At 48.9% G+C, this 13,969-nt stretch overlaps 1 pseudogene; it reads right to left on the bottom strand.

Moving 5' to 3' along the window:
• LOC134949313 (cytochrome P450 2A4-like) overlaps nt 1-13,969 on the bottom strand; it is a 202,270-nt pseudogene that overhangs the window by 36,702 nt on the left and 151,599 nt on the right.

Genomic DNA, 13,969 nt, shown 5'->3' with positions numbered 1-13,969 from the left:
ATTACAACAACGTTTTGATTCATCCACTTAATCATTATCATGAAAAGCAACTGGACAAATCCACAAGAGTATAACCATAGGTTAAAATCTGATAATCTGTGTGAGAAAGAAATAAAAAATACCAACTCAGTCTCCCAGGCCCCCTAATAAATAAATAAATCTCTTTTTTCAAATATGGGTGGGTGACATTCCTTCACTTTGCCAGGGGTGCTCAGATTCCTAGATATACCCCTGAAGAGATGGTCCATGTGAGGACCCTTCCTATCTGGCAGCGCAATAGTCTCAGGCTTTGCTGCAATGAGCAGGCCTCTGGGAACAAGGTGTCTGTTCCATGGGCCTACTTCCGACCTGAACGCTTGCAAGCGATTTTTGCACTGCTGCGATCAGATAGTCACCGCCTACAGGGGATAGAGATGAGCGGGTTCGGTTTCTTTGAATCCGAACCCGCACGAACTTCACTTTTTTTTTCACGGGTCCGAGCGACTCGGATCTTCCCGCCTTGCTCGGTTAACCCGAGCGCGCCCGAACGTCATCATGACGCTGTCGGATTCTCGCGAGACTCGGATTCTATATAAGGAGCCGCGCGTCGCCGCCATTTTCACACGTGCATTGAGATTGATAGGGAGAGGACGTGGCTGGCGTCCTCTCCATTTAGATTAGATTTAGAAGAGAGAGAGAGAGAGAGATTGCTGTGATACTGTAGATTAGAAGAGAGTGCAGACAGAGTTTAGTGACTGACGACCACAGTGACCAGTGACCACCAGAGACAGTGCAGTTGTTTGTTTTATTTAATATATCCGTTCTCTGCCTGAAAAAAACGATACACAGTCACACAGTGACTCAGTCTGTGTGCACTGCTCAGCCCAGTGTGCTGCACATCAATGTATTGTATATAAAGCTTATAATTGTGGGGGAGACTGGGGAGCACTGCAGGTTGTTATAGCAGGAGCCAGGAGTACATGATAAATAATATTATATTAAAATTAAACAGTGCACACTTTTGCTGCAGGAGTGCCACTGCCAGTGTGACTAGTGGTGACCAGTGCCTGACCACCAGTATATTAGTAGTATTGTATACTATCTCTTTATCAACCAGTCTATATTAGCAGCAGACACAGTACAGTGCGGTAGTTCACGGCTGTGGCTACCTCTGTGTCGGCACTCGGCAGGCAGTCCATCCATCCATAATTGTATTATAATATATACCACCTAACCGTGGTTTTTTTTTCATTCTTTATACCGTCGTCATACTAGTTGTTACGAGTATACTACTATCTCTTTATCAACCAGTGTACAGTGCGGTAGTTCACGGCTGTGGCTACCTCTGTGTCGGCACTCGGCAGGCAGTCCGTCCAACCATAATTGTATTATATACCACCTAACCGTGGTTTTTTTTTCATTCTTTATACCGTCGTCATACTAGTTGTTACGAGTATACTACTATCTCTTTATCAACCAGTGTACAGTGCGGTAGTTCACGGCTGTGGCTACCTCTGTGTCGGCACTCGGCAGGCAGTCCGTCCATCCATAATTGTATTATAATATATACCACCTAACCGTGGTTTTTTTTTCATTCTTTATACCGTCGTCATACTAGTTGTTACGAGTATACTACTATCTCTTTATCAACCAGTGTACAGTGCGGTAGTTCACGGCTGTGGCTACCTCTGTGTCGGCACTCGGCAGGCAGTCCGTCCAACCATAATTGTATTATAATATATACCACCTAACCGTGGTTTTTTTTTCATTCTTTATACCGTCGTCATACTAGTTGTTACGAGTATACTACTATCTCTTTATCAACCAGTGTACAGTGCGGTAGTTCACGGCTGTGGCTACCTCTGTGTCGGCACTCGGCAGGCAGTCCGTCCAACCATAATTGTATTATATACCACCTAACCGTGGTTTTTTTTTCATTCTTTATACCGTCGTCATACTAGTTGTTACGAGTATACTACTATCTCTTTATCAACCAGTGTACAGTGCGGTAGTTCACGGCTGTGGCTACCTCTGTGTCGGCACTCGGCAGGCAGTCCGTCCAACCATAATTGTATTATATACCACCTAACCGTGGTTTTTTTTTCATTCTTTATACCGTCGTCATACTAGTTGTTACGAGTATACTACTATCTCTTTATCAACCAGTGTACAGTGCGGTAGTTCACGGCTGTGGCTACCTCTGTGTCGGCACTCGGCAGGCAGTCCGTCCATCCATAATTGTATTATATACCACCTAACCGTGGTTTTTTTATACCACCTAACCGTGGCAGTCCGTCCATAATTGTATACTAGTATCCAATCCATCCATCTCCATTGTTTACCTGAGGTGCCTTTTAGTTCTGCCTATAAAATATGGAGAACAAAAAAGTTGAGGTTCCAAAATTAGGGAAAGATCAAGATCCACTTCCACCTCGTGCTGAAGCTGCTGCCACTAGTCATGGCCGAGACGATGAAATGCCAGCAACGTCGTCTGCCAAGGCCGATGCCCAATGTCATAGTACAGAGCATGTCAAATCCAAAACACCAAATATCAGAAAAAAAAGGACTCCAAAACCTAAAATAAAATTGTCGGAGGAGAAGCGTAAACTTGCCAATATGCCATTTACCACACGGAGTGGCAAGGAACGGCTGAGGCCCTGGCCTATGTTCATGGCTAGTGGTTCAGCTTCACATGAGGATGGAAGCACTCAGCCTCTCGCTAGAAAACTGAAAAGACTCAAGCTGGCAAAAGCACTGCGTTCTTTGAAATCCCAAATCCACAAGGAGAGTCCAATTGTGTCGGTTGCGATGCCTGACCTTCCCAACACTGGACGTGAAGAGCATGCGCCTTCCACCATTTGCACGCTCCCTGCAAGTGCTGGAAGGAGCACCCGCAGTCCAGTTCCTGATAGTCAGATTGAAGATGTCAGTGTTGAAGTACACCAGGATGAGGAGGATATGGGTGTTGCTGGCGCTGGGGAGGAAATTGACCAGGAGGATTCTGATGGTGAGGTGGTTTGTTTAAGTCAGGCACCCGGGGAGACACCTGTTGTCCGTGGGAGGAATATGGCCGTTGACATGCCAGGTGAAAATACCAAAAAAATCAGCTCTTCGGTGTGGAGGTATTTCACCAGAAATGCGGACAACAGGTGTCAAGCCGTGTGTTCCCTTTGTCAAGCTGTAATAAGTAGGGGTAAGGACGTTAACCACCTCGGAACATCCTCCCTTATACGTCACCTGCAGCGCATTCATAATAAGTCAGTGACAAGTTCAAAAACTTTGGGTGACAGCGGAAGCAGTCCACTGACCAGTAAATCCCTTCCTCTTGTAACCAAGCTCACGCAAACCACCCCACCAACTCCCTCAGTGTCAATTTCCTCCTTCCCCAGGAATGCCAATAGTCCTGCAGGCCATGTCACTGGCAAGTCTGACGAGTCCTCTCCTGCCTGGGATTCCTCCGATGCATCCTTGCGTGTAACGCCTACTGCTGCTGGCGCTGCTGTTGTTGCCGCTGGGAGTCGATGGTCATCCCAGAGGGGAAGTCGTAAGCCCACTTGTACTACTTCCAGTAAGCAATTGACTGTTCAACAGTCCTTTGCGAGGAAGATGAAATATCACAGCAGTCATCCTACTGCAAAGCGGATAACTGAGTCCTTGACAACTATGTTGGTGTTAGACGTGCGTCCGGTATCCGCCGTTAGTTCACAGGGAACTAGACAATTTATTGAGGCAGTGTGCCCCCGTTACCAAATACCATCTAGGTTCCACTTCTCTAGGCAGGCGATACCGAGAATGTACACGGACGTCAGAAAAAGACTCACCAGTCTCCTAAAAAATGCAGTTGTACCCAATGTCCACTTAACCACGGACATGTGGACAAGTGGAGCAGGGCAGGGTCAGGACTATATGACTGTGACAGCCCACTGGGTAGATGTATGGACTCCCGCCGCAAGAACAGCAGCGGCGGCACCAGTAGCAGCATCTCGCAAACGCCAACTCTTTCCTAGGCAGGCTACGCTTTGTATCACCGCTTTCCAGAATACGCACACAGCTGAAAACCTCTTACGGCAACTGAGGAAGATCATCGCGGAATGGCTTACCCCAATTGGACTCTCCTGTGGATTTGTGGCATCGGACAACGCCAGCAATATTGTGTGTGCATTAAATATGGGCAAATTCCAGCACGTCCCATGTTTTGCACATACCTTGAATTTGGTGGTGCAGAATTTTTTTAAAAACGACAGGGGCGTGCAAGAGATGCTGTCGGTGGCCAGAAAAATTGCGGGACACTTTCGGCGTACAGGCACCACGTACAGAAGACTGGAGCACCACCAAAAACTACTGAACCTGCCCTGCCATCATCTGAAGCAAGAAGTGGTAACGAGGTGGAATTCAACCCTCTATATGCTTCAGAGGTTGGAGGAGCAGCAAAAGGCCATTCAAGCCTATACAATTGAGCACGATATAGGAGATGGAATGCACCTGTCTCAAGTGCAGTGGAGAATGATTTCAACGTTGTGCAAGGTTCTGATGCCCTTTGAACTTGCCACACGTGAAGTCAGTTCAGACACTGCCAGCCTGAGTCAGGTCATTCCCCTCATCAGGCTTTTGCAGAAGAAGCTGGAGGCATTGAAGAAGGAGCTAAAAGGGAGCGATTCCGCTAGGCATGTGGGACTTGTGGATGCAGCCCTTAATTCGCTTAACAAGGATTCACGGGTGGTCAATCTGTTGAAATCAGAGCACTACATTTTGGCCACCGTGCTCGATCCTAGATTTAAAGCCTACCTTGGATCTCTCTTTCCGGCAGACACAGGTCTGCTGGGGTTGAAAGACCTGCTGGTGACAAAATTGTCAAGTCAAGCGGAACGCGACCTGTCAACATCTCCTCCTTCACATTCTCCCGCAACTGGGGGTGCGAGGAAAAGGCTCAGAATTCCGAGCCCACCCGCTGGCGGTGATGCAGGGCAGTCTGGAGCGACTGCTGATGCTGACATCTGGTCCGGACTGAAGGACCTGCCAACGATTACGGACATGTCGTCTACTGTCACTGCATATGATTCTCTCAACATTGATAGAATGGTGGAGGATTATATGAGTGACCGCATCCAAGTAGGCACGTCACACAGTCCGTACTTATACTGGCAGGAAAAAGAGGCAATTTGGAGGCCCTTGCACAAACTGGCTTTATTCTACCTAAGTTGCCCTCCCACAAGTGTGTACTCCGAAAGAGTGTTTAGTGCCGCCGCTCACCTTGTCAGCAATCGGCGTACGAGGTTACATCCAGAAAATGTGGAGAAGATGATGTTCATTAAAATGAATTATAATCAATTCCTCCGCGGAGACATTGACCAGCAGCAATTGCCTCCACAAAGTACACAGGGAGCTGAGATGGTGGATTCCAGTGGGGACGAATTGATAATCTGTGAGGAGGGGGATGTACACGGTGATATATCGGAGGGTGAAGATGAGGTGGACATCTTGCCTCTGTAGAGCCAGTTTGTGCAAGGAGAGATTAATTGCTTCTTTTTTGGGGGGGGTCCAAACCAACCCGTCATATCAGTCACAGTCGTGTGGCAGACCCTGTCACTGAAATGATGGGTTGGTTAAAGTGTGCATGTCCTGTTTTGTTTATACAACATAAGGGTGGGTGGGAGGGCCCAAGGATAATTCCATCTTGCACCTCTTTTTTCTTTTCTTTTTCTTTGCATCATGTGCTGATTGGGGAGGGTTTTTTGGAAGGGACATCCTGCGTGACACTGCAGTGCCACTCCTAGATGGGCCCGGTGTTTGTGTCGGCCACTAGGGTCGCTAATCTTACTCACACAGCTACCTCATTGCGCCTCTTTTTTTCTTTGCGTCATGTGCTGTTTGGGGAGGGTTTTTTGGAAGGGACATCCTGCGTGACACTGCAGTGCCACTCCTAGATGTGCCCGGTGTTTGTGTCGGCCACTAGGGTCGCTAATCTTACTCACACAGCTACCTCATTGCGCCTCTTTTTTTCTTTGCGTCATGTGCTGTTTGGGGAGGGTTTTTTGGAAGGGACATCCTGCGTGACACTGCAGTGCCACTCCTAGATGGGCCCGGTGTTTGTGTCGGCCACTAGGGTCGCTAATCTTACTCACACAGTCAGCTACCTCATTGCGCCTCTTTTTTTCTTTGCGTCATGTGCTGTTTGGGGAGGGTTTTTTGGAAGGGCCATCCTGCGTGACACTGCAGTGCCACTCCTAGATGGGCCCGGTGTTTGTGTCGGCCACTAGGGTCGCTAATCTTACTCACACAGCTACCTCATTGCGCCTCTTTTTTTCTTTGCGTCATGTGCTGTTTGGGGAGGGTTTTTTGGAAGGGCCATCCTGCGTGACACTGCAGTGCCACTCCTAGATGGGCCCGGTGTTTGTGTCGGCCACTAGGGTCGCTAATCTTACTCACACAGCTACCTCATTGCGCCTCTTTTTTTCTTTGCGTCATGTGCTGTTTGGGGAGGGTTTTTTGGAAGGGACATCCTGCGTGACACTGCAGTGCCACTCCTAGATGGGCCCGGTGTTTGTGTCGGCCACTAGGGTCGCTTATCTTACTCACACAGCGACCTCGGTGCAAATTTTAGGACTAAAAATAATATTGTGAGGTGTGAGGTATTCAGAATAGACTGAAAATGAGTGTAAATTATGGTTTTTGAGGTTAATAATACTTTGGGATCAAAATGACCCCCAAATTCTATGATTTAAGCTGTTTTTTAGTGTTTTTGGAAAAAAACACCCGAATCCAAAACACACCCGAATCCGACAAAAATAATTCGGTGAGGTTTTGCCAAAACGCGTTCGAACCCAAAACACGGCCGCGGAACCGAACCCAAAACCAAAACACAAAACCCGAAAAATTTCAGGCGCTCATCTCTAGAGTGTATTTTAGCTGTGCAAGTGTGCGAACACATGTGTAGCAGAGCTGTACAAACTAATTTTGTGCAGTCTCTGCTCAGCCCAGGACTTACTCTGCTGCTGCGATCACTTCAACCTGTCCGGGACCGGAATTGTCAGGATCCCTTTCTGCAAACGCTTTGACACGCCTGCGTTTTTCCAACCACTCCCTGAAAACGGTCAGTTGCCACCTAGGAACGCCTTCTTCCTGTCAATCTCCTTGCATATGCCCGTGCGATCAGATTCCTTTCAGAATCCCGTTGCAAGGCGGCGATCCCCGTTGTTGCCGTCTGTCGCGCCTGCGCTGCATACGCATGCGCAGTTCGGACTTGATCGCAGGCTGTGAGAAAACGCAGCCTAGTGATCAGGTCTGAATTACCCCCCCATGTTACTGGGAGACTTCTCTACTGCACATGCACAAATCTCCAGGAGAAATGGTCACTGTGACATATTCCTAGGGATCTCTGTCTTCCATGCCAGCCGATGTAGGGCTCCAGAGAGGTAATATATAGTTGGTACAAGGAGTGCAGCACCCATTATGTTGTAGATATACCAATTCCCTGTGTCTCTTTGACAAAAACTATTGCATTAAAAATTCAAGACATGTTCTATTTATCACCTCAATGATATACAGTTCATTTATATTTTTTATACAGTACATAATGTTATTTAATTGTTTTCCTGTTACACATGACTGTGAATAACATGAACATATAACCTGTTACAGAGGAGAACTGGATTGCTACCACTCAATGCCCCAAGCCTCATAAATGGTACTTCATTAAGATTTTGGAATTGTTAGATCTACTACTGATTTATAGAGATGAGTAGTTTGGTTTTGTTGTAAACCAAACACACCAAAATTTGGGGACCTGAGTAGAAGGGATTCCTGGCTCAGTTTTGTAGAGTTAGAGCAGATTGAGTCCTAAGTTAGGTCTTCCCTCCAATATAGTACTCAGAGTTTTAAAACTAAATTTTGGGGTTTAAATTGGGAATAGATATGATATACCAGCGGACAGGATGCCGGTGGTCACATGACCGACCATGGCATCCTGACAATGAATATGCCACCATCGGAGGGGGTAAGTATTCCCACACTCCCGTGGTTAGGGCTAACCCTCCTAGGATGTCAGCTACAGCTAACCTTCGGGAGGGGTGTCTGTGCTAACCCCCCTAGTGCCTAACCGTAATCCATAAGGGAGAACCCTAAAACTCACCTTCAGCATACCATCTGTCAGTGATCTGGCACCGGTCTACTGAGTGCTGTCGGGATTTTGGCGTCTGTCACATGACCGCCATCATCCCTACAGGCAGGATGCTTAACGCATCCTTGGATTGCATGTAAGATCCTGACTGGAAATTAATATGATTGATGTTAGTAATACAATAGAAACAAAACCAGGTCCAACCTACATGATTTTAGCTGTTTTTATCACTGTTTTTTATTTTGAAAGAAACCCAGACACAAATCCAAACCCAAAACACTTGAGGGTGGCTTGGAAAAAACAAAACACAATGTGGGTAATTTTAAGTTGATCACAGCAGGAATTTAATTATCAATTGGGCAAAACCATGTGCACTGCAGTGGAGGCAGATATAACATGTGCAGAGAAAGTTAGATTTGGGTGGGTAATTTTATTTCTGTGCAGGGTAAATACTGGCTGCTTTATTTTTACACTGCAAATTAGATTGCAGATTGAACACATCCCACCCAAATCTAACTCTCTGCACATGTTACATCTGCCTCCCCTGTAGTGTACATGGTTTTGCCCAATTGCTAACTAAATTCCAGCTGCGATCAATTTGGAATTACCCCCTATGTTGATTTAGAACCAAAACTTATTCCCAAACATGGGTGTTTGCACACATTTCAACTGATTTACTGCATACATTCTGACATTCCGGCTGCACCCTCCGGAAGGAGGCAGCCAGGTCGGCATTATGGGGGGCATGGTGTGGAGTGAGGGGGCGTGGTATTGGCCGGTGATGCCTAAGAGGGTGGGTTTATGATGGCATATGGGGGCGGGGCTGGGTGTGACAGCAGGATTACATCATCACAGTGCTGAGATTACCGGTATTGTGAGTAAGGGGATGGGGCCATAATGACGCGTTTCAGCACATCATCGGACCCCCATGCCGGACAGCGACAACTGCGGGGGACTGGTGGGTGCGCCAGAGGAGGGCACCCGGTCGGGAGATGTGCCTACTCTTACAGGAGAGTAGGCAAGTATGCAACATATTCATATTTCTAACAAACTGTCACAGGACTTCATAACCAGTAATGTCATTGCAAACATAGAGGGTTATTCAGGTGTGTTAGCAAATCAAAAAAGCACAATAATGGGCAAAACAATGTTGCACTGCAGGTGGGGAAGATGTATCATGTGCAGAGAGAGTTAGGTTTGGGTGGGCTATATTGTTTCTGTGCAGGGTAAATACTGGCTGCATTATTTTTACACTGTACTTTAGATTTCAGTTTGAACACACCCCACCCAAATCTACTCTCTCTGCGCGTTATATCTGCCCCCCCCCCCCCCCTGCAGTGCACATGGTTTTGCCCATTAGTGTGCTTTTTAAGTTTGCTAACAAACCTGAATAACCCCCATAGTTTTCACTAGTTAGCTGGTAACTATAACATGTTTGTACCTGTGGAAAATGGCATAAACGCTTCACTCTTCTTAAAGCCACCATTCTCATCAAGAAAGTGTCCAGGATCAAACTTATCAGGGTTCTTGAACTGTTTGGGATCTTTCAGGACAGAGGTCAGGACTGGAACCACCCAAGTTCCCTGAAATGACAGTATACATTTTTTTAACTTAGAGCATGTATACAGTGAAACTATGAGCATGAAATGGGTTAGAAGGGGTTGTGTTACCGGCAGTCAGCATCCTGATGCAGGGACTCCGGCCACAGAATGCCGGCGGGGGAGGGGGATTGGCAAGCGCAAAGAAGTCCCTTTTCGGATTTGAGGGTTAATTCAGGTTGGATCGCAAAACGCGATCCAACTGGAATGATTGCATTTGCCCTGTGGATGCATGCACTGCGTCTGTCTGATGCATGCGCCGGCATTTTCTGCGGGCACCCCACATAAATTGCAAATGCCACTGCCTGTCAATCAGGCAGAGGCCTTCGCGGGGCGGCAATGCTCCGTTTCAGGGGCACCGACGGGGAAACGGGGGCAGCTACGGGGAAATGGTGGGTGTGACACGGGCCTGATCGGGGCAGCTGCGTGACATCACACAAAGCTACCGTGATCAGAAATATGGAGATGGGCCTTAATTTCTGCTATAAAGCAGAAATTGCAATGCGATCGCAATTTCTGCTTGATCGTTAAGCTGTGAGGGTTTGGCAGGAGGAAGCATGTGAAGAGGTCATGCTCAGGAAAATAAGAAACATGAGAGGTTATTTTTTTTAAATAATAGATAAATAGCTAATCAATAAATATATTTTAGATCTAATTTTTCAACCATTCTGTATTGCCATCTGACAATAATACCTTTGGAATATGATATCCCCTGAAGGTTGTGTCCTTGCTGGCTGCATGCATATCTCCTGTGGGAACAATATCAGCAAATCTCTGGATCTCGTGTATAACAGCGTCTGTGTACGGCATCTTACTCCTGTCCTCCACTGATGGGCAGCGATCTCTGCCGATCACATTGTCTATTTCCTTGTGGATCTTCTCTGAAGTGAGATAAAAATGATATTCACAGTAAGAAACAAGACTTAGGGGGTTATTCAGAGATGAACACAGATCGCCGCATACACAGCCAGATCTGCATTCATCTCCGCACATGCTGGGGGGCCACTCAGCACTGGATAAGGCCGCCCAGCATGTGTGAGGCCGCCTCCTGATGTGTCCGCAATTAGATCGGGATCTAAGGTTGATTTCTGGCAGCAAAGCGCTGTCAGGTGGTCATTTTTTTTTTTTGAGGGGGGGGGGGGGGGTGAGTGACAGCTGAAAATGCTCCTGACATGCCCCTGTTCAGTTTGTCCCGCCACCCCAATGCTGTGATGACAGCTCTCCGATGGCCGCCTTCCTGGAAGTGTCCGCATGAATGAGCGACCGCATGTGAGCGACCGCATGAATGCATCCAGGTCTGATTCAGGCCCTTATTTTTCAGAACAGGGGTGACGGGGCCAGGACAGGGGTGACATTGTCAGAACAGGGGTGATGGGGCCAGGACAGGGGTGACGGGGCAAGGACATGGGCGACGGGGCTAGGACAGGGGTGACGGGGCTAGGACAGAAATTACAGGGACAGGATAGGGGTGACAGGGCCAGGGTAGGGGCGGCAGGACCAGGACAGGGGTGACAGGGCCAGCATAAGGGTGACAGGGCAAGGCCAGGGGTGACAGGGACATGACAGAACACAGGACACGGGAGAGATTGGTATTAGGGACAAAACAGTGGTGACAGACAGATGTGTCTAACCGGAGTCACTGCTGCTGGCTGCTGCTGTTCCACTCCAACCTGTTGGGATCTGCTACTGGTGGAGACTTGGCATGGCTGCCTCTCTCAGGCTGGAGTCCTGCTTCCTCTGCCCATCAGCATCCCTCCCCCCCTACTCAGTCACACACCGCAGACCTCGCGCAGCTGCCGGGCACTGTGGTAAGGGGAGACTGAAAGTGACTGGTTAGCCCCTAGGAGATGCTGCGACTGGAGGGAGGAGGGGTTCATAGCATGCACACGGCGCGGACCTCGCGGCTGCTGGGCACTGTAGTAAGGGGAGACTGGGAGTGACTGGTTAGCTCCCAGAAGATGCAGCGGCTGGAGGGAGGAGGGGGTCGGAGCCTGCAAGCAGCTTGGACTTCTGCAGTACTACCCGCTGGCTAAAGTGTGTGAAGGAGCTGGGCGCACCTCACTGCGGGTGGCAGCGCTGCAGCTAGCGGTGGGGTTGCCGGGGCTGGAGATAACAGAGGCAGTACGGAAAGTGCACAGCGGCAGGTGCCCCACAAAACTGCAGCTAAGAAGCGTGGAGTGTGCTAGAAAGTGACGCTCCTCCGTGCCAGAGAGACCCTACTGAGTATGCTGATGTGGGGGGTCAAGCACACAGTGAGCCGGTGCCCATCTGTCTGTACGGCATACCCTCTCACACACCCCCATACCTCCCAACTGTCCCGGGGTTCCGGCAGCAGAGCCGGATTTAGTGGGGGGGGGAGGTGGGCAGGGGGTACGTACCGTGGGCTCCACAGTTTTAGCCCCCCCCCCCCCGGCTGGAGTAGCTCTATCCCAGCTCATAAGCTCCCCCGTCCTGCCAGCAACAGCGGCAGCATTGTGCTACAGTCCGCACACACTGCTGCCTGTTGGCAGGTCTGTGGTGTTGCAGGGAGGCAGCAGTCTCCCTGCTTTCTTCTGCCTGTGCATGTGTGTAGGGGGAAGCGACCACCTCCTCTGGATTTAGCCCTAGCTGAGGGGCCAAAATTCCATATAAAAAAAAAATCCCGGAATTTACATGAGGAGGCGTGGCCACGCAGGGCACGATTAGGCCACGCCCCCAACCCCACAGCAGGCACAGCAATGAGCTAGGGCTCCCCTGTCTCAAGTGCCCTGGCCCCCCCCCCCCGGACTCATAATCAGCCCCTGGGGGCATGCCAGCAGCTCACACAGAGCGCTGGGCATGCCCCCTCACTGACGAAAACGGGGCCCTACCGTGAAGCCACCCCCCCTTTTGTTGACCACGCCCCTTTCGCCACGTGTGTGTCCCTCCTTCTTCCTGAAGAAAGCTCCTGAAGAAAGCTGGGAGGCATGCACCCCTGCCTGTGCCATGCCCATACTATCTGCTTCTGCTCCTAGTCTCCATAGATTTGCCCAGATCTGTGACTCATTTGACTAACTCCGCCCAGTGTTGTGACTCCACCCAGCATTAGCAAATGAGTCACAAAGTCACAGATCTGGGCTATTATATAGGAGATTATATTGTGAGATGCAGATACTGTACATTGGGACTAATTCAGACCTTGTCGCTCCTCTGCAAATTTTCAGAGGTTTGCGATCAGTCATCGCCAGACAGAGTGAAAACCCGCCCCATGTAAGTCTGCGTATGCTATGCGTACGCTGTGTGAAACGCTTTGCAAACGCCGGTCAGCTGCAAATCTGTTCGCAACTCACTCAACATCAAATGATTTTTCCAGCCTGTGCAGTCTGTGCGTAGCCAAGGACTTACTCCTACAGTGCGATAGAATCAGGCTGATCAGGGCCGGAGCTGACATCACACACCCGCCCTGAAAATGCTTGGGCATGCCCACGTTTTTCCTGACACTCCCAGAAAATGGCCAGTTACCTTCGCCAAATGCCAGCTTCCTGTCAATCAACTTGCTTACGCCTAGCAATTGCGTGCGCAGTTGATTGATAATCATCCACCTTGCGAATTTGCACAACAGCAATCAGGTCTGAATCGGGCCCTAAGTCCAAAGGACCTCCCAACATGGCCCTCTCTAGGAGGGAGAGAATGCTCTGCTTCTGGACTTCCCTCTTAATTTATGATTGCCATCACCTGTGCTGAAACAGCTTTCTTATCCATCAACCTGTTCAAAACATCATAAAATAAGAGAAAAGGCCAGAAGCAGAGCATTGTGTCCCTCCTGGAGAGGGTCATGTTGGGAGGTCTGCATACAGTCACATAAGCACAGGCAGATATATATATACACACACAGCTATATATGCACACACACCTAATCATTTCAGTGAAATACTTCACCGAAACACTAATGCATTTGTAACAATGCCTAAAGTGCTTTAGGGGTCTATTCATGAAACAGTAAAAAGAGTGAAGTGAACCAGTGGAGAAGTTGCTCATGGGAACCTATCAGTGTTGAGGTAACCTTTATTTAATGCATTCTATAAAATGATGGGCCTAATTCAGACCTTATCGCTCCTTTGCAGAGGGCTGTGATCAGTGGCGGAACTAGCGAGCGGTGGGCCCAGGTGCGACAAAATGCTTTGCCCCCCTTTCCCCCCCGCCCCCCCACACACACACATCCCATCCAAGTCCACCCCCTCACCCCTGGAGAGGATCTGGTGAGGGGAACCTGCTCAGGGCCAGAGAAATGGATACCTAGCAACAGTGCCGTACCTAG

This window comes from Pseudophryne corroboree, chromosome 8 (assembly GCF_028390025.1).
Source record: "Pseudophryne corroboree isolate aPseCor3 chromosome 8, aPseCor3.hap2, whole genome shotgun sequence".
Taxonomy (NCBI): domain Eukaryota; kingdom Metazoa; phylum Chordata; class Amphibia; order Anura; family Myobatrachidae; genus Pseudophryne; species Pseudophryne corroboree.
The sequence above is the reverse complement of the archived record's forward strand: the minus strand, read 5'-3'. Positions and strand labels throughout refer to the sequence as shown.